The sequence below is a fragment of the Pseudophryne corroboree genome, unplaced genomic scaffold (genome assembly GCF_028390025.1).
Source record: "Pseudophryne corroboree isolate aPseCor3 unplaced genomic scaffold, aPseCor3.hap2 scaffold_99, whole genome shotgun sequence".
In the NCBI taxonomy this organism is placed as follows: domain Eukaryota; kingdom Metazoa; phylum Chordata; class Amphibia; order Anura; family Myobatrachidae; genus Pseudophryne; species Pseudophryne corroboree.
The window spans coordinates 184,375-206,884 of record NW_026970570.1 but is presented as its reverse complement, the minus strand read 5'-3'; the positions used below and the strand labels follow the sequence as shown (position 1 = coordinate 206,884).

The 22,510-nt window shown below is 38.3% G+C and overlaps 3 non-coding genes across 3 annotated transcripts; 2 read left to right on the top strand and 1 right to left on the bottom strand.

The window, feature by feature from the left end:
* Positions 1-20,505: 20,505 nt before the first annotated feature.
* LOC135049265 (U1 spliceosomal RNA) lies at positions 20,506-20,669 on the bottom strand. The gene has a single exon (XR_010241029.1). It is a non-coding gene; the product is annotated as a U1 spliceosomal RNA (small nuclear RNA).
* A 144-nt stretch (positions 20,670-20,813) lies between these two features.
* LOC135049674 (U5 spliceosomal RNA) lies at positions 20,814-20,929 on the top strand. The gene has a single exon (XR_010241379.1). It is a non-coding gene; the product is annotated as a U5 spliceosomal RNA (small nuclear RNA).
* Positions 20,930-21,199: 270 nt separating this feature from the next.
* Positions 21,200-21,315, top strand: LOC135049135 (U5 spliceosomal RNA). Its single transcript, XR_010240902.1, has one exon. It is a non-coding gene; the product is annotated as a U5 spliceosomal RNA (small nuclear RNA).
* The last annotated feature ends 1,195 nt before the right edge of the window (positions 21,316-22,510 follow it).

Sequence of the window (22,510 nt, the reverse complement as noted above, 5' to 3'; positions counted from 1 at the left end):
TCAGAGTTAGATTTGATTCAGTGATTTTATAAAAACAGCTAGGAAGCACAATTTAGCAGTGGGTTGCAGAGAAAAAGAAATATGCTGGCAAAAAAATCCAATTGAGTGATTAAACAGCTCTTCATTTTCTGGCTTTATTTTTATGCTAACAAATTTGTTCTCTGAAAAGTGTCCACAAAGCCAAGTATCTGATTAACATCTTTGTAGGGATGGTTTTTCACCTATTACTAAATTAAACTTGCTTCATTGGAAAGGCAGCAAGATGCATCCTCATTTCAATATCTACTGAAATAATACAGGTTGACACCAGGAAACATTAACGCCACTGCATCCTTGCTGCTTTCTCATGTGGAAGTCTGTTTAATGTGAAAACAAGGTGATATCTAATTAGCACACAGGTAAGGAATTAAGAAAATCTTTATTTAAGGGTGAAGATTTTTCTCACAAAATCGTTGCCCCAATGCATCATTGAAATTCAAGCTGGAAAGATGATTTTAATATATCACTTGTACATTTTGTATTGCTCTTCTGGTGACAATGTAGTTTGCTTTTGTCAATTACCATTTTAATAATCGGGTAAAGAAAATTAATTGGATTTTTGAAAGAAAACAATACTGTCAATATACTATTAAAACAAATTAAAATGGTAAAAGTTATTGTACTTTAAGTAAAAATAAAAGAGCAAAAATATCAATCCCAGTTTTGGATTACTTTAATTAACAAAAAAAATGCATATAACAGAGGATAGTTTCAATCTGCCTACCTCTGGGTTATGGACCCAGCATGCTTCCATTACAGTACTCTGCTGCACATGTAAGTGCAAGAGATCCTGAAGCACTCACTCATCATGGGAAAGTACCAATGTGTTTCTTCATTGGTTGATGGAAGAAACATCTTACAAAAACTCTCCACATTATTGACTTTTTAAAATGTTTCTAGGAATCGTTCTAGATGAATGCGTATTAGTCTTTGTCAGTAAGTACTTTTGCAAAGTGTTGCTGTGGCGCAATCAGTTAGTGTGTGAGGCTATTAACCAAAAGGTTGGTGGTTCAATCCCACCCAGGGACTTAATTGACCTTGTTATCAGATTTTGGTGATCTTTAAGTAGACAAGTCAAAATTTCAAACCCCCTGTTATGGTGTAGGGTACCTGGCCTTCTCTGATGTAATCAGAGTTAGATTTGATTCAGTGATTTTATAAAAACAGCTAGGAAGCACAATTTAGCAGTGAGTTGCAGAGAAAAAGAAATATGCTGGCAAAAAAATCCAATTGAGTGATTAAACAGCTCTTCATTTTCTGGCTTTATTTTTATGCTAACAAATTTGTTCTCTGAAAAGTGTCCACAAAGCCAAGTCTCTGATTAACATCTTTGTAGGGATGGTTTTTCACCTATTACTAAATTAAACTTGCTTCATTGGAAAGGCAGCAAGATGCATCCTCATTTCAATGTCTACTGAAATAATACAGGTTGACACCAGGAAACATTAACGCCACTGCATCCTTGCTGCTTTCGCATGTGGAAGTCTGTTTAATGTGAAAACAAGGTGATATCTAATTAGCACACAGGTAAGGAATTAAGAAAATCTTTATTTAAGGGTGAAGGTGTTTCTCACAAAATCGTTGCCCCAATGCATCATTGAAATTCAAGCTGGAAAGATGATTTTAATATATCACTTGTACATTTTGTATTGCTCTTCTGGTGACAATGTAGTTTGTTTTTGTCAATTACCATTATAATAATAGGGTAAAGAAAATTAAGTGGATTTTTGAAAGAAAACAATACTGTCAATATACTATTAAAACAAATTAAAATGGTAAAAGTTATTGTACTTTTAGTAAAAATAAAAGAGCAAAAATATCAATCCCAGTTTTGGATTACTTTAATTAACAATAAAAAATGCATATAGCAGAGGATAGTTTCAATCTGCCTACCTCTGGGTTATGGGCCCAGCATGTTTCCAATGCAGTACTCTGCTGCACATGTAAGTGCAAGAGATCCTGAAGCACTCACTCATCATGGGAAAGTACCAATGTGTTTCTTCGTTGGTTGATGGAAGAAACATCTTACAAAAACTCTCCAGATTATTGACTTTTTAAAGTTTTTCTAGGAAACGTTCTAGATGAATGCTTATTAGCCTTTGTCAGTATGTAAGTTTGCAAAGTGTCTCTGTGGCGCAATCAGTTAGTGTGTTTGGTTATTAATCAAAGGGTTGGTGGTTCAATACCACCCAGGGATGTAATTGACCTTGTTATCAGATTTTGGTGATCTTTAAGTAGACAAGTCAAAATTTCAAACCCCCTCTTATGGTGTAGGGTACCTGGCCTTCTCTGATGTAATCAGAGTTAGATTTGATTAAGTGATTTTATAAAAAAACAGCTAGGAAGCACAATTTAGCAGTGGGTTGCAGAGAAAAAGAAATATGCTGGCAGAAAAATCCAATTGAGTGATTAAACAGCTCTTCATTTTCTGGCTTTATTTTTATGCTAACTAATTTGTTCTCTGAAAAGTGTCCACAAAGCCAAGTATCTGATTAACATCTTTGTAGGGATGGTTTTTAACCTATTACTAAATTAAACTTGCTTCATTGGAAAGGCAGCAAGATGCATCCTCATTTCAATATCTACGGAAATAATACAGGTTGACACCAGGAAACATTAACGCCACTGCATCTTTGCTGTTTTCTCATGTGGAAGTCTGTTTAATGTGAAAACAAGGTGATATCTAATTAGCACACAGGTAAGGAATTAAGAAAATCTTTATTTAAGGGTGAAGATGTTTCTCACAAAATCGTTGCCCCAATGCATCATTGAAATTCAAGCTGGAAAGATGATTTTAATATATCACTTGTACATTTTGTATTGCTCTTCTGGTGACAATGTAGTTTGTTTTTGTCAATTACCATTATAATAATAGGGTAAAGAAAATTAAGTGGATTTTTGAAAGAAAACAATACTGTCAATATACTATTAAAACAAATTAAAATGGTAAAAGTTATTGTACTTTAAGTAAAAATAAAAGAGCAAAAATATCAATCCCAGTTTTGGATTACTTTAATTAACAATAAAAAATGCATATAGCAGAGGATAGTTTCATTCTGCCTACCTCTGGGTTATGGGCCCAGCATGTTTCCAATGCAGTACTCTGCTGCACATGTAAGTGCAAGAGATCCTGAAGCACTCACTCATCATGGGAAAGTACCAATGTGTTTCTTCGTTGGTTGATGGAAGAAACATCTTACAAAAACTCTCCAGATTATTGACTTTTTAAAGTTTTTCTAGGAAACATTCTAGATGAATGCTTATTAGCCTTTGTCAGTAAGTACTTTTGCAAAGTGTCGCTGTGGCGCAATCAGTTAGTGTGTACGGCTATTAACCAAAATGGTTGGTGGTTCAATCCCACCCAGGGACGTAATTGACCTTGTTATCAGATTTTGTTGATCTTTAAGTAGACAAGTCAAAATTTCGAAAACCCCTGTTATGGTGTAGGGTACCTGGCCTTCTCTGATGTAATCAGAGTTAGATTTGATTCAGTGATTTTATAAAAACAGCTAGGAAGCACAATTTAGCAGTGGGTTGCAGAGAAAAAGAAATATGCTGGCAAAAAAATCCAATTGAGTGATTAAACAGCTCTTCATTTTCTGGCTTTATTTTTATGCTAACAAATTTGTTCTCTGAAAAGTGTCCACAAAGCCAAGTATCTAATTAACATCTTTGTAGGGATGGTTTTTCACCTATTACTAAATTAAACTTGCTTCATTGGAAAGGCAGCAAGATGCATCCTCATTTCAATATCTACTGAAATAATACAGGTTGACACCAGGAAACATTAACGCCACTGCATCCTTGCTGCTTTCTCATGTGGAAGTCTGTTTAATGTGAAAACAAGGTGATATCTAATTAGCACACAGGTAAGGAATTAAGAAAATCTTTATTTAAGGGTGAAGATGTTTCTCACAAAATCGTTGCCCCAATGCATCATTGAAATTCAAGCTGGAAAGATGATTTTAATATATCACTTGTACATTTTGTATTGCTCTTCTGGTGACAATGTAGTTTGCTTTTGTCAATTACCATTTTAATAATCGGGTAAAGAAAATTAATTGGATTTTTGAAAGAAAACAATACTGTCAATATACTATTAAAACAAATTAAAATGGTAAAAGTTAATGTACTTTAAGTAAAAATAAAAGAGCAAAAATATCAATCCCAGTTTTGGATTACTTTAATTAACAAAAAAAAAATGCATATAGCAGAGGATAGTTTCAATCTGCCTACCTCTGGGTTATGGACCCAGCATGCTTCCATTACAGTACTCTGCTGCACATGTAAGTGCAAGAGATCCTGAAGCACTCACTCATCATGGGAAAGTACCAATGTGTTTCTTCATTGGTTGATGGAAGAAACATCTTACAAAAACTCTCCACATTATTGACTTTTTAAAATGTTTCTAGGAATCGTTCTAGATGAATGCTTATTAGCCTTTGTCAGTAAGTACTTTTGCAAAGTGTCACTGTGGCGCAATCAGTTAGTGTGTAAGGCTATTAACCAAAAAGTTGGTGGTTCAATCCCACCCAGGGACTTAATTGATCTTGTTATCAGATTTTGGTGATCTTTAAGTAGACAAGTCAAAATTTCAAACCCCCTGTTATGGTGTAGGGTACCTGGCCTTCTCTGATGTAATCAGAGTTAGATTTGATTCAGTGATTTTATAAAAACAGCTAGGAAGCACAATTTAGCAGTGGGTTGCAGAGAAAAAGAAATATGCTGGCAGAAAAATCCAATTGAGTGATTAAACAGCTCTTCATTTTCTGGCTTTATTTTTATGCTAACTAATTTGTTCTCTGAAAAGTGTCCACAAAGCCAAGTATCTGATTAACATATTTGTAGGGATGGTTTTTCACCTATTACTAAATTAAACTTGCTTCATTGGAAAGGCAGCAAGATGCATCCTCATTTCAATATCTACTGAAATAATACAGGTTGACACCAGGAAACATTAACGCCACTGCATCCTTGCTGCTTTCTCATGTGGAAGTCTGTTTAATGTGAAAACAAGGTGATATCTAATTAGCACACAGGTAAGGAATTAAGAAAATCTTTATTTAAGGGTGAAGATGTTTCTCACAAAATCGTTGCCCCAATGCATCATTGAAATTCAAGCTGGAAAGATGATTTTAATATATCACTTGTACATTTTGTATTGCTCTTCTGGTGACAATGTAGTTTGTTTTTGTCAATTACCATTTTAATAATAGGGTAAAGAAAATTAAGTGGATTTTTGAAAGAAAACAATACTGTCAATATACTATTAAAACAAATTAAAATGGTAAAAGTTATTGTACTTTAAGTAAAAATAAAAGCTAAAATATCAATCCCAGTTTTGGATTACTTTAATGAACAAAAAAAAAAAAATGCATATAGCAAAGGATAGTTTCAATCTGCCTACCTCTGGGTTATGGGCCCAGCATGCTTTCATTGCAGTACTCTGCTGCACATGTAAGTGCAAGAGATCCTGAAGCACTCACTCATCATGCGAAAGTACCAATGTGTTTCTTCATTGGTTGCTGGAAGAAACATCTTACAAAAACTCTCCAGATTATTGATTTTTTAAAGTTTTTCTAGGAAACGTTCTAGATGAATGCTTATTAGTCTTTGTCAGTATGTACTTTTTACAAAGTGTCTCTGTGGCGCAATCGGTTAGTGTGTTCAGCTATTAATCAAAAGGTTGGTGGTTCAATCCCTCCCAGGGACATAATTGACCTTGTGATCAGATTTTGGTGATATTTAAGTAGACAAGTCAAAATTGCAAACCCCCTGTTATGGTGTAGGGTACCTGGCCTTCTCTGATGTAATCAGAGTTAGATTTGATTAAGTGATTTTATAAAAAAACAGCTAGGAAGCACAATTTAGCAGTGGGTTGCAGAGAAAAAGAATAATGCTGGCAGAAAAATCCAATTGAGTGATTAAACAGCTCTTCATTTTCTGGCTTTATTTTTATGATAACAAATTTGTTCTCTGAAAAGTGTCCACAAAGCCAAGTATCTGATTAACATCTTTGTAGGGATGGTTTTTCACCTATTACTAAATTAAACTTGCTTCATTGGAAAGGCAGCAAGATGCATCCTCATTTCAATATCTACGGAAATAATACAGGTTGACACAAGGAAACATTAACGCCACTGCATCTTTACTGTTTTCTCATGTGGAAGTCTGTTTAATGTGAAAACAAGGTGATATCTAATTAGCACACAGGTAAGGAATTAAGAAAATCTTTATTTAAGGGTGAAGATGTTTCTCACAAAATCGTTGCCCCAATGCATCATTGAAATTCAAGCTGGAAAGATGATTTTAATATATCACTTGTACATTTTGTATTGCTCTTCTGGTGACAATGTAGTTTGTTTTTGTCAATTACCATTTTAATAATCGGGTAAAGAAAATTAAGTGGATTTTTGAAAGAAAACAATACTGTCAATATACTATTAAAACAAATTAAAATGGTAAAAGTTATTGTACTTTAAGTAAAAATAAAAGAGCAAAAATATCAATCCCAGTTTTGGATTACGTTAATTAACAAAAAAAAATGCATATAGCAGAGGATAGTTTCAATCTGCCTACCTCTGGGTTATGGACCCAGCATGCTTCCATTACAGTACTCTGCTGCACATGTAAGTGCAAAAGATCCTGAAGCACTCACTCATCATGGGAAAGTACCAATGTGTTTCTTCATTGGTTGATGGAAGAAACATCTTACAAAAACTCTCCAGATTATTGACTATTTAAAGTTTTTATAGGAAACGTTCTAGATGAATGCTTATTAGCCTTTGTCAGTATGTACTTTTGCAAAGTGTCGCTGTGGCGCAATCAGTTAGTGTGTAAGGCTATTAACCAAAAGGTTGGTGGTTCAATCCCACCCAGGGACTTAATTGACCTTGTTATCAGATTTTGGTGATCTTTAAGTAGACAAGTCAAAATTTCAAACCCCCTGTTATGGTGTAGGGTACCTGGCCTTCTCTGATGTAGTTAGATTTGATTCAGTGATTTTATAAAAACAGCTAGGAAGCACAATTTAGCAGTGGGTTGCAGAGAAAAAGAAATATGCTGGCAGAAAAATCCAATTGAGTGATTAAACAGCTCTTCATTTTCTGGCTTTATTTTTATGCTAACTAATTTGTTCTCTGAAAAGTGTCCACAAAGCCAAGTATCTGATTAACATATTTGTAGGGATGGTTTTTCATCTATTACTAAATTAAACTTGCTTCATTGGAAAGGCAGCAAGATGCATCCTCATTTCAATATCTACTGAAATAATACAGGTTGACACCAGGAAACATTAACGCCACTGCATCCTTGCTGCTTTCTCATGTGGAAGTCTGTTTAATGTGAAAACAAGGTGATATCTAATTAGCACACAGGTAAGGAATTAAGAAAATCTTTATTTAAGGGTGAAGATGTTTCTCACGTAATAGTTGCCCCAATGCATCATTGAAATTCAAGCTGGAAAGATGATTTTAATGTATCACTTGTACATTTTGTATTGCTCTTCTGGTGACAATGTAGTTTGTTTTTGTCAATTACCATTTTAATAATCGGGTAAAGAAAATTAATTGGATTTTTGAAAGAAAACAATACTGTCAATATACTATTAAAACAAATTAAAATGGTAAAAGTTATTGTACTTTAAGTAAAAATAAAAGCTAAAATATCAATCCCAGTTTTGGATTACTTTAATGAACAAAAAAAAATGCATATAGCAAAGGATAGTTTCAATCTGCCTACCTCTGGGTTATGGGCCCAGCATGCTTCCATTGCAGTACTCTGCTGCACATGTAAGTGCAAGAGATCCTGAAGCACTCACTCATCATGCGAAAGTACCAATGTGTTTCTTCGTTGGTTGCTGGAAGAAACATCTTACAAAAACTCTCCAGATTATTGACTTTTTAAAGTTTTTTTAGGAAACGTTCTAGATGAATGCTTATTAGTCTTTGTCAGTATGTACTTTTTGCAAAGTGTCTCTGTGGCGCAATTGGTTAGTGTGTTCAGCTATTAATCAAAAAGTTGGTGGTTCAATCCCACCCAGGGACATAATTGACCTTGTGATCAGATTTTGGTGATATTTAAGTAGACAAGTCAAAATTGCAAACCCCCTCTTATGGTGTAGGGTACCTGGCCTTCTCTGATGTAATCAGAGTTAGATTTGATTAAGTGATTTTATAAAAAAAACAGCTAGGAAGCACAATTTAGCAGTGGGTTGCAGAGAAAAAGAAAAATGCTGGCAGAAAAATCCAATTGAGTGATTAAACAGCTCTTCATTTTCTGGCTTTATTTTTATGATAACAAATTTGTTCTCTGAAAAGTGTCCACAAAGCCAAGTATCTGATTAACATTTTTGTAGGGATGGTTTTTCACCTATTACTAAATTAAACTTGCTTCATTGGAAAGGCAGCAAGATGCATCCTCATTTCAATATCTACGGAAATAATACAGGTTGACACCAGGAAACATTAACGCCACTGCATCTTTGCTGTTTTCTCATGTGGAAGTCTGTTTAATGTGAAAACAAGGTGATATCTAATTAGCACACAGGTAAGGAATTAAGAAAATCTTTATTTAAGGGTGAAGATGTTTCTCACAAAATCGTTGCCCCAATGCATCATTGAAATTCAAGCTGGAAAGATGATTTTAATATATCACTTGTACATTTTGTATTGCTCTTCTGGTGACAATGTAGTTTGTTTTTGTCAATTACCATTTTAAAAATCGGGTAAAGAAAATTAATTGGATTTTTGAAAGAAAACAATACTGTCAATATACTATTAAAACAAATTAAAATGGTAAAAGTTATTGTACTTTAAGTAAAAATAAAAGCTAAAATATCAATCCCAGTTTTGGATTACTTTAATGAACAAAAAAAAAATGCATATAGCAAAGGATAGTTTCAATCTGCCTACCTCTGGGTTATGGGCCCAGCATGCTTCCAGTGCAGTACTCTGCTGCACATGTAAGTGCAAGAGATCCTGAAGCACTCACTCATCATGCGAAAGTACCAATGTGTTTCTTCATTGGTTGCTGGAAGAAACATCTTACAAAAACTCTCCAGATTATTGACTTTTTAAAGTTTTTCTAGGAAACGTTCTAGATGAATGCTTATTAGTCTTTGTCAGTATGTACTTTTTGCAAAGTGTCTCTGTGGCGCAATCGGTTAGTGTGTTCAGCTATTAATCAGAAGGTTGGTGGTTCAATCCCACCCAGGGACGTAATTGACCTTGTGATCAGATTTTGGTAATATTTAAGTAGACAAGTCAAAATTGCAAAACCCCTCTTATGGTGTAGGGTACCTGGCCTTCTCTGATGTAATCAGAGTTAGATTTGATTAAGTGATTTTATAAAAAAAACAGCTAGGAAGCACAATTTAGCAGTGGGTTGCAGAGAAAAAGAAAAATGCTGGCAGAAAAATCCAATTGAGTGATTAAACAGCTCTTCATTTTCTGGCTTTATTTTTATGATAACAAATTTGTTCTCTGAAAAGTGTCCACAAAGCCAAGTCTCTGATTAACACCTTTGTAGGGATGGTTTTTCACCTATTACTAAATTAAACTTGCTTCATTGGAAAGGCAGCAAGATGCATCCTCATTTCAATATCTACTGAAATAATACAGGTTGACACCAGGAAACATTAACGCCACTGCATCCTTGCTGCTTTCTCATGTGGAAGTCTGTTTAATGTGAAAACAAGGTGATATCTAATTAGCACACAGGTAAGGAATTAAGAAAATCTTTATTTAAGGGTGAAGATGTTTCTCACAAAATCGTTGCCCCAATGCATCATTGAAATTCAAGCTGGAAAGATGATTTTAATATATCACTTGTACATTTTGTATTGCTCTTCTGGTGACAATGTAGTTTGTTTTTGTCAGTTACCATTTTAATAATCGGGTAAAGAAAATTAATTGGATTTTTGAAAGAAAACAATACTGTCAATATACTATTAAAACAAATTAAAATGGTAAAAGTTATTGTACTTTAAGTAAAAATAAAAGCTAAAATATCAATCCCAGTTTTGGATTACTTTAATGAACAAAAAAAAATGCATATAGCAGAGGATAGTTTCAATCTGCCTACCTCTGGGTTATGGACCCAGCATGCTTCCATTACAGTACTCTGCTGCACATGTAAGTGCAAGAGATCCTGAAGCACTCACTCATCATGGGAAAGTACCAATGTGTTTCTTCATTGGTTGATGGAAGAAACATCTTACAAAAACTCTCCACATTATTGACTTTTTAAAATGTTTCTATGAATCGTTCTAGATGAATGCTTATTAGCCTTTGTCAGTAAGTACTTTTGCAAAGTGTCGCTGTGGCGCAATCAGTTAGTGTGTAAGGCTATTAACCAAAAGGTTGGTGGTTCAATCCCACCCAGGGACTTAATTGACCTTGTTATCAGATTTTGGTGATCTTTAAGCAGACAAGTCAAAATTTCAAACCCCCTGTTATGGTGTAGGGTACCTGGCCTTCTCTGATGTAATCAGAGTTAGATTTGATTCAGTGATTTTATAAAAACAGCTAGGAAGCACAATTTAGCAGTGGGTTGCAGAGAAAAAGAAATATGCTGGCAGAAAAATCCAATTGAGTGATTAAACAGCTCTTCATTTTCTGGCTTTATTTTTATGCTAACTAATTTGTTCTCTGAAAAGTGTCCACAAAGCCAAGTATCTGATTAACATATTTGTAGGGATGGTTTTTCACCTATTACTAAATTAAACTTGCTTCATTGGAAAGGCAGCAAGATGCATCCTCATTTCAATATCTACTGAAATAATACAGGTTGACACCAGGAAACATTAACGCCACTGCATCCTTGCTGCTTTCTCATGTGGAAGTCTGTTTAATGTGAAAACAAGGTGATATCTAATTAGCACACAGGTAAGGAATTAAGAAAATCTTTATTTAAGGGTAAAGATGTTTCTCACAAAATCATTGCCCCAATGCATCATTGAAATTCAAGCTGGAAAGATGATTTTAATATATCACTTGTACATTTTGTATTGCTCTTCTGGTGACAATGTAGTTTGTTTTTGTCAATTACCATTTTAATAATAGGGTAAAGAAAATTAATTGGATTTTTGAAAGAAAACAATACTGTCAATATACTATTAAAACAAATTAAAATGGTAAAAGTTATTGTACTTTAAGTAAAAATAAAAGCTAAAATATCAATCCCAGTTTTGGATTACTTTAATGAACAAAAAAAAAATGCATATAGCAAAGGATAGTTTCAATCTGCCTACCTCTGGGTTATGGGCCCAGCATGCTTCCATTGCAGTACTCTGCTGCACATGTAAGTGCAAGAGATCCTGAAGCCCTCACTCATCATGCGAAAGTACCAATGTGTTTCTTCATTGGTTGCTGGAAGAAACATCTTACAAAAACTCTCCAGATTATTGACTTTTTAAAGTTTTTCTAGGAAACGTTCTAGATGAATGCTTATTAGTCTTTGTCAGTATATTCTTTTTGCAAAGTGTCTCTGTGGCGCAATCGGTTAGTGTGTTCAGCTATTAATCAAAAGGTTGGTGGTTCAATCCCACCCAGGGACGTAATTGACCTTGTGATCAGATTTTGGTGATATTTAAGTAGACAAGTCAAAATTGCAAACCCCCTCTTATGGTGTAGGGTACCTGGCCTTCTCTGATGTAATCAGAGTTAGATTTGATTAAGTGATTTTATAAAAAAACAGCTAGGAAGCACAATTTAGCAGTGGGTTGCAGAGAAAAAGAAAAATGCTGGCAGAAAAATACAATTGAGTGATTAAACAGCTCTTCATTTTCTGGCTTTATTTTTATGATAACAAATTTGTTCTCTGAAAAGTGTCCACAAAGCCAAGTCTCTGATTAACACCTTTGTAGGGATGGTTTTTCACCTATTACTAAATTAAACTTGCTTCATTGGAAAGGCAGCAAGATGCATCCTCATTTCAATATCTACTGAAATAATACAGGTTGACACCAGGAAACATTAACGCCACTGCATCCTTGCTGCTTTCTCATGTGGAAGTCTGTTTAATGTGAAAACAAGGTGATATCTAATTAGCACACAGGTAAGGAATTAAGAAAATCTTTATTTAAGGGTGAAGATGTTTCTCACAAAATCGTTGCCCCAATGCATCATTGAAATTCAAGCTGGAAAGATGATTTTAATATATCACTTGTACATTTTGTATTGCTCTTCTGGTGACAATGTAGTTTGTTTTTGTCAGTTACCATTTTAATAATCGGGTAAAGAAAATTAATTGGATTTTTGAAAGAAAACAATACTGTCAATATACTATTAAAACAAATTAAAATGGTAAAAGTTATTGTACTTTAAGTAAAAATAAAAGCTAAAATATCAATCCCAGTTTTGGATTACTTTAATGAACAAAAAAAAATGCATATAGCAGAGGATAGTTTCAATCTGCCTACCTCTGGGTTATGGACCCAGCATGCTTCCATTACAGTACTCTGCTGCACATGTAAGTGCAAGAGATCCTGAAGCACTCACTCATCATGGGAAAGTACCAATGTGTTTCTTCATTGGTTGATGGAAGAAACATCTTACAAAAACTCTCCACATTATTGACTTTTTAAAATGTTTCTAGGAATCGTTCTAGATGAATGCTTATTAGCCTTTGTCAGTAAGTACTTTTGCAAAGTGTCGCTGTGGCGCAATCAGTTAGTGTGTAAGGCTATTAACCAAAAGGTTGGTGGTTCAATCCCACCCAGGGACTTAATTGACCTTGTTATCAGATTTTGGTGATCTTTAAGCAGACAAGTCAAAATTTCAAACCCCCTGTTATGGTGTAGGGTACCTGGCCTTCTCTGATGTAATCAGAGTTAGATTTGATTCAGTGATTTTATAAAAACAGCTAGGAAGCACAATTTAGCAGTGGGTTGCAGAGAAAAAGAAATATGCTGGCAGAAAAATCCAATTGAGTGATTAAACAGCTCTTCATTTTCTGGCTTTATTTTTATGCTAACTAATTTGTTCTCTGAAAAGTGTCCACAAAGCCAAGTATCTGATTAACATATTTGTAGGGATGGTTTTTCACCTATTACTAAATTAAACTTGCTTCATTGGAAAGGCAGCAAGATGCATCCTCATTTCAATATCTACTGAAATAATACAGGTTGACACCAGGAAACATTAACGCCACTGCATCCTTGCTGCTTTCTCATGTGGAAGTCTGTTTAATGTGAAAACAAGGTGATATCTAATTAGCACACAGGTAAGGAATTAAGAAAATCTTTATTTAAGGGTAAAGATGTTTCTCACAAAATCATTGCCCCAATGCATCATTGAAATTCAAGCTGGAAAGATGATTTTAATATATCACTTGTACATTTTGTATTGCTCTTCTGGTGACAATGTAGTTTGTTTTTGTCAATTACCATTTTAATAATAGGGTAAAGAAAATTAAGTGGATTTTTGAAAGAAAACAATACTGTCAATATACTATTAAAACAAATTAAAATGGTAAAAGTTATTGTACTTTAAGTAAAAATAAAAGCTAAAATATCAATCCCAGTTTTGGATTACTTTAATGAACAAAAAAAAAATGCATATAGCAAAGGATAGTTTCAATCTGCCTACCTCTGGGTTATGGGCCCAGCATGCTTCCATTGCAGTACTCTGCTGCACATGTAAGTGCAAGAGATCCTGAAGCACTCACTCATCATGCGAAAGTACCAATGTGTTTCTTCATTGGTTGCTGGAAGAAACATCTTACAAAAACTCTCCAGATTATTGACTTTTTAAAGTTTTTCTAGGAAACGTTCTAGATGAATGCTTATTAGTCTTTGTCAGTATATTCTTTTTGCAAAGTGTCTCTGTGGCGCAATCGGTTAGTGTGTTCAGCTATTAATCAAAAGGTTGGTGGTTCAATCCCACCCAGGGACGTAATTGACCTTGTGATCAGATTTTGGTGATATTTAAGTAGACAAGTCAAAATTGCAAACCCCTTCTTATAGTGTAGGGTACCTGGCCTTCTCTGATGTAATCAGAGTTAGATTTGATTGTGATTTTATAAAAAAACAGCTAGGAAGCACAATTTAGCAGTGGGTTGCAGAGAAAAAGAAAAATGCTGGCAGAAAAATACAATTGAGTGATTAAACAGCTCTTCATTTTCTGGCTTTATTTTTATGATAACAAATTTGTTCTCTGAAAAGTGTCCACAAAGCCAAGTATCTGATTAACATATTTGTAGGGATGGTTTTTCACCTATTACTAAATTAAACTTGCTTCATTGGAAAGGCAGCAAGATGCATCCTCATTTCAATATCTACTGAAATAATACAGGTTGACACCAGGAAACATTAACGCCACTGCATCCTTGCTGCTTTCTCATGTGGAAGTCTGTTTAATGTGAAAACAAGGTGATATCTAATTAGCACACAGGTAAGGAATTAAGAAAATCTTTATTTAAGGGTAAAGATGTTTCTCACAAAATCATTGCCCCAATGCATCATTGAAATTCAAGCTGGAAAGATGATTTTAATATATCACTTGTACATTTTGTATTGCTCTTCTGGTGACAATGTAGTTTGTTTTTGTCAATTACCATTTTAATAATAGGGTAAAGAAAATTAAGTGGATTTTTGAAAGAAAACAATACTGTCAATATACTATTAAAACAAATTAAAATGGTAAAAGTTATTGTACTTTAAGTAAAAATAAAAGCTAAAATATCAATCCCAGTTTTGGATTACTTTAATGAACAAAAAAAAAATGCATATAGCAAAGGATAGTTTCAATCTGCCTACCTCTGGGTTATGGGCCCAGCATGCTTCCATTGCAGTACTCTGCTGCACATGTAAGTGCAAGAGATCCTGAAGCCCTCACTCATCATGCGAAAGTACCAATGTGTTTCTTCATTGGTTGCTGGAAGAAACATCTTACAAAAACTCTCCAGATTATTGACTTTTTAAAGTTTTTCTAGGAAACGTTCTAGATGAATGCTTATTAGTCTTTGTCAGTATATTCTTTTTGCAAAGTGTCTCTGTGGCGCAATCGGTTAGTGTGTTCAGCTATTAATCAAAAGGTTGGTGGTTCAATCCCACCCAGGGACGTAATTGACCTTGTGATCAGATTTTGGTGATATTTAAGTAGACAAGTCAAAATTTCAAAAACCCCTGTTATGGTGTAGGGTACCTGGCCTTCTCTGATGTAATCAGAGTTAGATTTGATTCAGTGATTTTATAAAAACAGCTAGGAAGCACAATTTAGCAGTGGTTTGCAGAGAAAAAGAAATATGCTGGCAAAAAAATCCAATTGAGTGATTAAACAGCTCTTCATTTTCTGGCTTTATTTTTATGCTAACAAATTTGTTCTCTGAAAAGTGTCCACAAAGCCAAGTATCTGATTAACATCTTTGTAGGGATGGTTTTTCACCTATTACTAAATTAAACTTGCTTCATTGGAAAGGCAGCAAGATGCATCCTCATTTCAATATCTACTGAAATAATACAGGTTGACACCAGGAAACATTAACGCCACTGCATCCTTGCTGCTTTCTCATGTGGAAGTCTGTTTAATGTGAAAACAAGGTGATATCTAATTAGCACACAGGTAAGGAATTAAGAAAATCTTTATTTAAGGGTGAAGATGTTTCTCACAAAATCGTTGCCCCAATGCATCATTGAAATTCAAGCTGGAAAGATGATTTTAATATATCACTTGTACATTTTGTATTGCTCTTCTGGTGACAATGTAGTTTGTTTTTGTCAATTACCATTTTAATAATAGGGTAAAGAAAATTAAGTGGATTTTTGAAAGAAAACAATACTGTCAATATACTATTAAAACAAATTAAAATGGTAAAAGTTATTGTACTTTAAGTAAAAATAAAAGAGCAAAAATATCAATCCCAGTTTTGGATTACTTTAACAAAAAAAAATGCATATAGCAGAGGATAGTTTCAATCTGCCTACCTCTGGGTTATGGGCCCAGCATGCTTCCATTGCAGTACTCTGCTGCACATGTAAGTGCAAGAGATCCTGAAGCACTCACTCATCATGGGAAAGTACCAATGCGTTTCTTCATTGGTTGATGGAAGAAACATCTTACAAAATCTCTCCAGATTATTGACTTTTTAAAGTTTTCTAGGAATTGTTCTAGATGAATGCTTATTAGCCTTTGTCAGTATGTACTTTTGCAAAGTGTCTCTGTGGTGCAATCGGTTAGTGTGTTTGGTTATTAACCAAAGGGTTGGTGGTTCAATCCCACCCAGGGATGTTATTGACCTTGTCATCAGATTTTGGTGATCTTTAAGTAGACAAGTCAAAATTTCAAACCCCCTCTTATGGTGTAGGGTACCTGGCCTACTCTGATGTAATCAGAGTTAGATTTGATTAAGTGATTTTATCAAAAAACAGCTAGGAAGCACAATTTAGCAGTGGGTTGCAGAGAAAATGAAATATGCTGGCAGAAAAATCCAATTGAGTGATTAAACAGCTCTTCATTTTCTGGCTTTATTTTTATGCTAACTAATTTGTTCTCTGAAAAGTGTCCACAAAGCCAAGTATCTGATTAACATCTTTGTAGGGATGGTTTTTCACCTATTACTAAATTAAACTTGCTTCATTGGAAAGGCAGCAAGATGCATCCTCATTTCAATATCTACTGAAATAATACAGGTTGACACCAGGAAACATTAACGCCACTGCATCCTTGCCGATGATAACCTCAAGTTGGGTCATTCGGTGCTGCAGAGTCGTACGCACTCTTCCACCCGTTCAAGAGCTTTGGTATAACCCCATGGTTCTTAATGTGACCCCAGCATCCTCTAGGTCGTATGAGAAAATAGGATTTTAATACCTACCGGTAAATCCTTTTCTCTTAGTCTGTAGAGGATGCTGGGCACCCGTCCCAGTCCATACTGTGTCTGCAGTTATTACTTGTGGTTATACACATGTTGTGTTATGGTTCTGGTCAGCTTTTTGCTGCAATTGTTCATGCCGTTGGCTTGTGTTCTGTTGAATGCCACGTTCTGCGGCATGCTTAAGGTGTGAGCTGGTAAGATGCTCACCTTAGTTTAACAATAAATCCTTTCCTCGAAATGTCCGTCTCCCTGGGCACAGTTCCTATAACTGGAGTCTGGAGGAGGGGCATAGAGGGAGGAGCCAGTTCACACCCTTTGATAGTCTTAAAGTGCCCATGTCTCTTGCGGATCCCGTCTATACCCCATGGTTCTTAATGTGACCCCAGCATCCTCTACGGACTAAGAGAAAAGGATGCCCTTGCGCACTATCCTGACTTCTCCTCCCGTCTGCTTACTTTGTGCCTTCCAACGCACAATGCGAACTACAGGTGGTGCTGCAGGGCCCACACCCTTTTACTTGCCTTACAGAACAGCTCTGGAGCTGTTACAGTGCCCAGCTGCTGCAAGAAATCAGCTTGAATGCTTCAGGGGATGGGGCATGGCCAACATGAGCCCCACACCAAAGGAGGGTGTGGGTGTTTAATGAGAACTAGGGGTCATCCAAGCACTGCAAAAGGCCGCCATGCCCTGCACGCCCCTTTTCTCTTTTCATATGCAGATGAGGGTTCCAGCCAACTTTGGCCCACTGCTTGGATAACATCACTGTATGCAAATCCGTCTGCTGCAGACCTTCCCCCAGGAATGCTTGTACTTGATGTTGCATATGGTTTGATATTTGATGGTGCTTCAGTATTAGGCAGCCTTCCGCCCTCCCATGTTCATCTGAAAAGATGTGGTCTCCCTGCAGTTGTTGTCCCCAGACGAGAGTTCCCTTGTGCTTCCTCAGTTGAATCTCCTTAACTTGACGGGGGAGGGGCTGCCCGAGCAGCCACCCTCCCCAGCCCTATCCCAACTCATACTTATTTTGCATATGAGATCTCTTGATCATGAAGATTGTTCTCACATGGTGAGGTTCATCCATTATATTTTAAAATAGGAAGGTACAAATTACATATTTGAATTGCATTTATGTGCTGGATTCAAATGTCCCCCCCCCCCCCTTCCATTCTCAATTGTGCCCGTCAGCAGCTATTCTAAGGTTGCTGCCAATGGGTGTGACACATTAATTTCTTCTGTGGGGTACACTGGACTCCACAAGGATTCACATTGGGGTGTAGAGTAGGATCTTGATCTGAGGCACCAACCGGCTCAAAGCTTTTGACTGTTCCCAAGATGCTCAGTGCATTCTCCTCTATAACCCCGCTTCCATGAACAGGGAGCTCAGTTTGTAGTTGGTGCCTTCAGTAGCAGGCCACTTAACAGGGGCCTGCCTCAGGCAGCCTATTCTTAGCTATAAATTTTGACAAGAAAAGAAGAACTTGTTTTATGAGAATCTACAAGGGCTGCAGCAGGCTAGGTCTAATAGACATCTTTACTGCAGCTTCATCACTCCCAGCGGCGCTGTATACTCCCATGCCCTGGTTGCTGGGTCACTGCAGCGGAGGCTCCGGTTTCATCCTAAGGTCAGTCACACACACACCACCCTTCCGGATCACGAGGCCGCTGATGAAGGGGAGCGTGGCCGTAGGGGGTGGACCGTGTGCGCACTGGCGTGGACACTGATTACTGGGCAGCCGCTCCACTAGCCACCAGGTACAGTTAAGGAGCACAGGTCTGGGGGTTTTTCTCCTATATTAACCCAATTTTGTACTGCCCGCAGCGCATTGTGATAGGTAATAGGGCCTGATTCAGGTTGGATTGCAATCACAATAAGCGATCCAACTGCAAAAATTGCTAAGAGCATACGCATGTGCCTGCATTTTCTGTGGCACCCCGCAGAGAATGCGATCGCCTCTGCCTGTCAATCGGGGCGGGGGGGGGGGGGATAGGTGGGTCAGCAACACTCCATTTCCAAGTCAGGGATGGAGCGGTGCGGGGGCAAGGCTTCAAAATGGGGTCTGCAACGGAGGAGACACAGGGGGCGTGGTCACAGCGGCTGTATGACATCACATTCAGCCGCTGTGATCACAAAAATGGTGGCGGCTTCCTGCGCGCACATACAGTCTGCACCAGCAGGAGGCTACATCATTTTTTATGATCACGCTGAACTGCAGTGCGACTGCAATTACAGCATGGTCAAGAAGGGAGGCGTCATGCTGGGTGGCCATGCCCTTTCACTGTGCAGGAGCCAGCACCGCTCACACACTAGTCCCCGGGTGCAGCCCCCAACCCCCGGGACACCCGGAGCAACAAAATGTAGATTCAGGCCACCAGGCCACGCCCCTACCTATGAAACCATGCCTCCTTTTTACCATTGCGCTGCTTATCTGCGCGCACTGCATTACAATCTCCCTCGCCACCTCTCTGGGTGTCACCAGTGATAGTGACACCTCTGCCATGCTTGTAGCAGCTGGTCCTAAGATCTACGCCTCAAGCCCTGAGTGTTTGCCCTTGTGACTTGTTGATCATCATAGCGAAGCAGATGCTTACAGAAAACTGCAGGGGCTTAGATTGAAAATAAAAAAATTGATAGGTATAAGGTAGAGAGGAGCGGGTTCGGTTCTCCGAGAACCGAATTCCCCACGAACTCCACGTTGTTTACACTGGTCCGAGGCAGGCTCGGTTGTTCCCGCCTGACTCGGAAAACCTGAAAAAGGGAAAATGTCATCATCCCGCTGTCGGATTCTCGCGAGATTCGGATTCCATATAAAGAGCTGCGCGTTGCCGCCATTTTTACTCGTGCATTGAAGATAGAGCGGAATGGACGTGGCTATGTTCTCTCAGTGGAAATCTCAATATCAGTGCTCAGTATCAGTGGTTACTTATTGCTGCTCAGTAATACTAGTAGTGTGTCTCTCCTGCTCAGTGTCAGTTCTCAGTAGTATCCTCATCAGTGCTCAGTATCACTGCTCATTGTCTTGTGCTGCATTGTGGTGCTCAGCATACTACAGTACATTACTAATAGTCCAGTGCTGCATCTTGCTGCTCAGTGTCAGTTCTAGTATCCTCATCAGTGCTCACTATCACTGTTCATTGCATTTTGGTTTTCTGTATACTACAGTAACATAGTAATATAGTAACATATAGTAACATAGTTTTTGAGGTTGAATAGAGGCAAATTGCCCATCGTGTTCAACCTGTTTTAAGTTGTGATGATTCTACATACTTGCTGAATAATGTTTTATGACTAGTTAGCTACTATAACTCATGTTACCCCCGGATTAACCATGTTGATATTTTAAGTATTATAACCTTGGATAGCTTTTTCATTCAGAAATGTATCCATTCCTTTTTTAAATCCAATTACAGAGTCCACCATTACCACCTTCCCTGGCAGGGAATTCCACATCCTGATTGCCCTAACAGTGAAGATCATAGTATCTCACCTGGCAGGTAAGTAGGAGTTGGGCTAGAGCTGTGGAGGATTGCTGCTCGGGCACCCCCTGTCAAGTGAAGGAGATCCAACTGAGGCAGCACAAGGGAACTCTCGAAAGAAGAACAAGGCTAGAGGAAGATCTGAGACAAAGAAATCTGACTTTTACCAGAGCTGACCAGAGGAAAGCACAAACACAGTCCCCCACTACCACAAATAATGCAGTCGAGTTTCCCACATTTGGGGAAATCACAGGGGTCAGCATACCCAGAATGCAATGAATGAACCTCACCCTGGGAGAACAATCTTCATGACCATGGTATCTCCTATGCAAAATAAGTATGATTTGGGATAGGGCTGGGGAGGGCCGCTGCTCAGGCACATCTCTGTCAAGTAAAGGAGATTCAACTGAGGCAGCACAAGGGAACTCTCATCTGGGGACAACAACTGCAGGGAGAACACATATTTTCAGATGAAAATCTTGGTCATGCTCTGGTTTCTCTTCAGAACGAACAAATCTTTCGCCTTTTACTAAAGATTTCCGTGGAGAGGAGCAAAACTGAGTTTTACCTCAATTTTTGCATGCCCCATCTTTTTGGGGTTTCTTTTATCGGTTTAAAGATAGAATGAGTGTGCTTTAATGAAAGCTCATTTGCATAGAAATTACAGTAAATGTTTGTTTCTTTTCAAACAGAACTTTCTTGACCATGCTACTTGCTTGAAAGATCTGGGAGCACATGGAATACAGTACAAACCATGCTTATAGCAAGGAGAAGCCAGGTGAGAAATCTGCTTTCTTTCAAATTGGGCGCTCACTTTGATCTGAATGAGGACTGCTGGCATGGCACTCAGGTGACAGGTGGAATCTTGGTCATGCTCTGGTTTCTCTTCAGAACTAACAAATATTTCGCCTTTTATTAAAGATTTCCGTGGAGAGGAGCAAAACTGAGTTTTATCTCAATTTTTGCATGCCCCATATTATTGGGGTTTCTTTTATCAGTTTAAAGACAGAACGAGTGTGCTTTCTTGTTAGCTTTAATGTAAGTTTATTTGTATAACAATGACAGTAAATGTCTGTTTCTTTTCAAGCAGAACTTTCTTGACCATACTAATTGCTTGAAAGATCTGGGAGCACATGGAAAAGAGTACAAACCATGCTTATAGCAAGGGGAAGCCTGGTGAGAAATCTGCTTTCTTTCTTTCAAATTGGGTGCTCACTTTGAGCTGAATGAGGACTGCTGGCATCAGGGCCGGCTCTAGGCATGTTCGAATAGAGCGGCCGCGCAGGGCGCCACCCTTAATGGGCGCCACGCGCTGGCGCCGCCATATTCGATGCTGGAGCCGGCCCTGTGTGTGTGCTGCTGCAGCATTTGGCGGTCGCGCTGTGTATGCGCGCTGCGCGGCGCCGGTATCTAACGTCAGACGCCGGCGCCGCGCATAGCCCGCCTGCACAAGTGGCCGCCCACCTGCCCGCCAGCCCGGACCCAGGCTCAGGCTCACTCGCCCGGCCTCCCGCCCGCCCGCCAGCGCTCCCACACAGGCGGACAGCAGTACTCCTCCCCAGCGCCGCAGGTATTTTTTTTTTTGGGGGGGGGAGATCCGCACTGTGGGGGCATTTCTGGCACACAGGGGGCATTTTTGGTTATGTGGGGGCATTTCTGGCACTGTGGGGGCATTTCTGGCTCTGTGGGGGGCATTTCTGGCACTGTGGGGGCATTTCTGGCACTGTGGGGGCATTGCATATCTGGCTCTGTGGGGGCATATTTGGCACTGTGGGGACATATCTGGCCCTGTGGGGGCATATCAGGCACTGTGGGGACATTTCTGGCACTGTGGGGGCATTTCTGGCACTGTGTGGGCATTTCTGGCACTGTGGGGGCATTTCTGGCACTGTGGGGGCATTTATCTGGCTCTGTGGGGGCATTTATCTGGCTCTGTGGGGGCATTTATCTGGCTCTGTGGGGGCATTTATCTGGCACTGTGGGGGCATTTCTGGCACTGTGGGGGCATTTCTGGCACTGTGGGGACATATCAGGCACTGTGGGGGCATATCTGGCACTGTGGGGGCATATCTGGCACTGTGGGGGCATTTCTGGCACTGTGGGGGCATTTCTGGCACTGTGGGGGCATTTCTGGCACTGTGGGGGCATTTATCTGGCACTGTGGGGGCATTTATCTGGCACT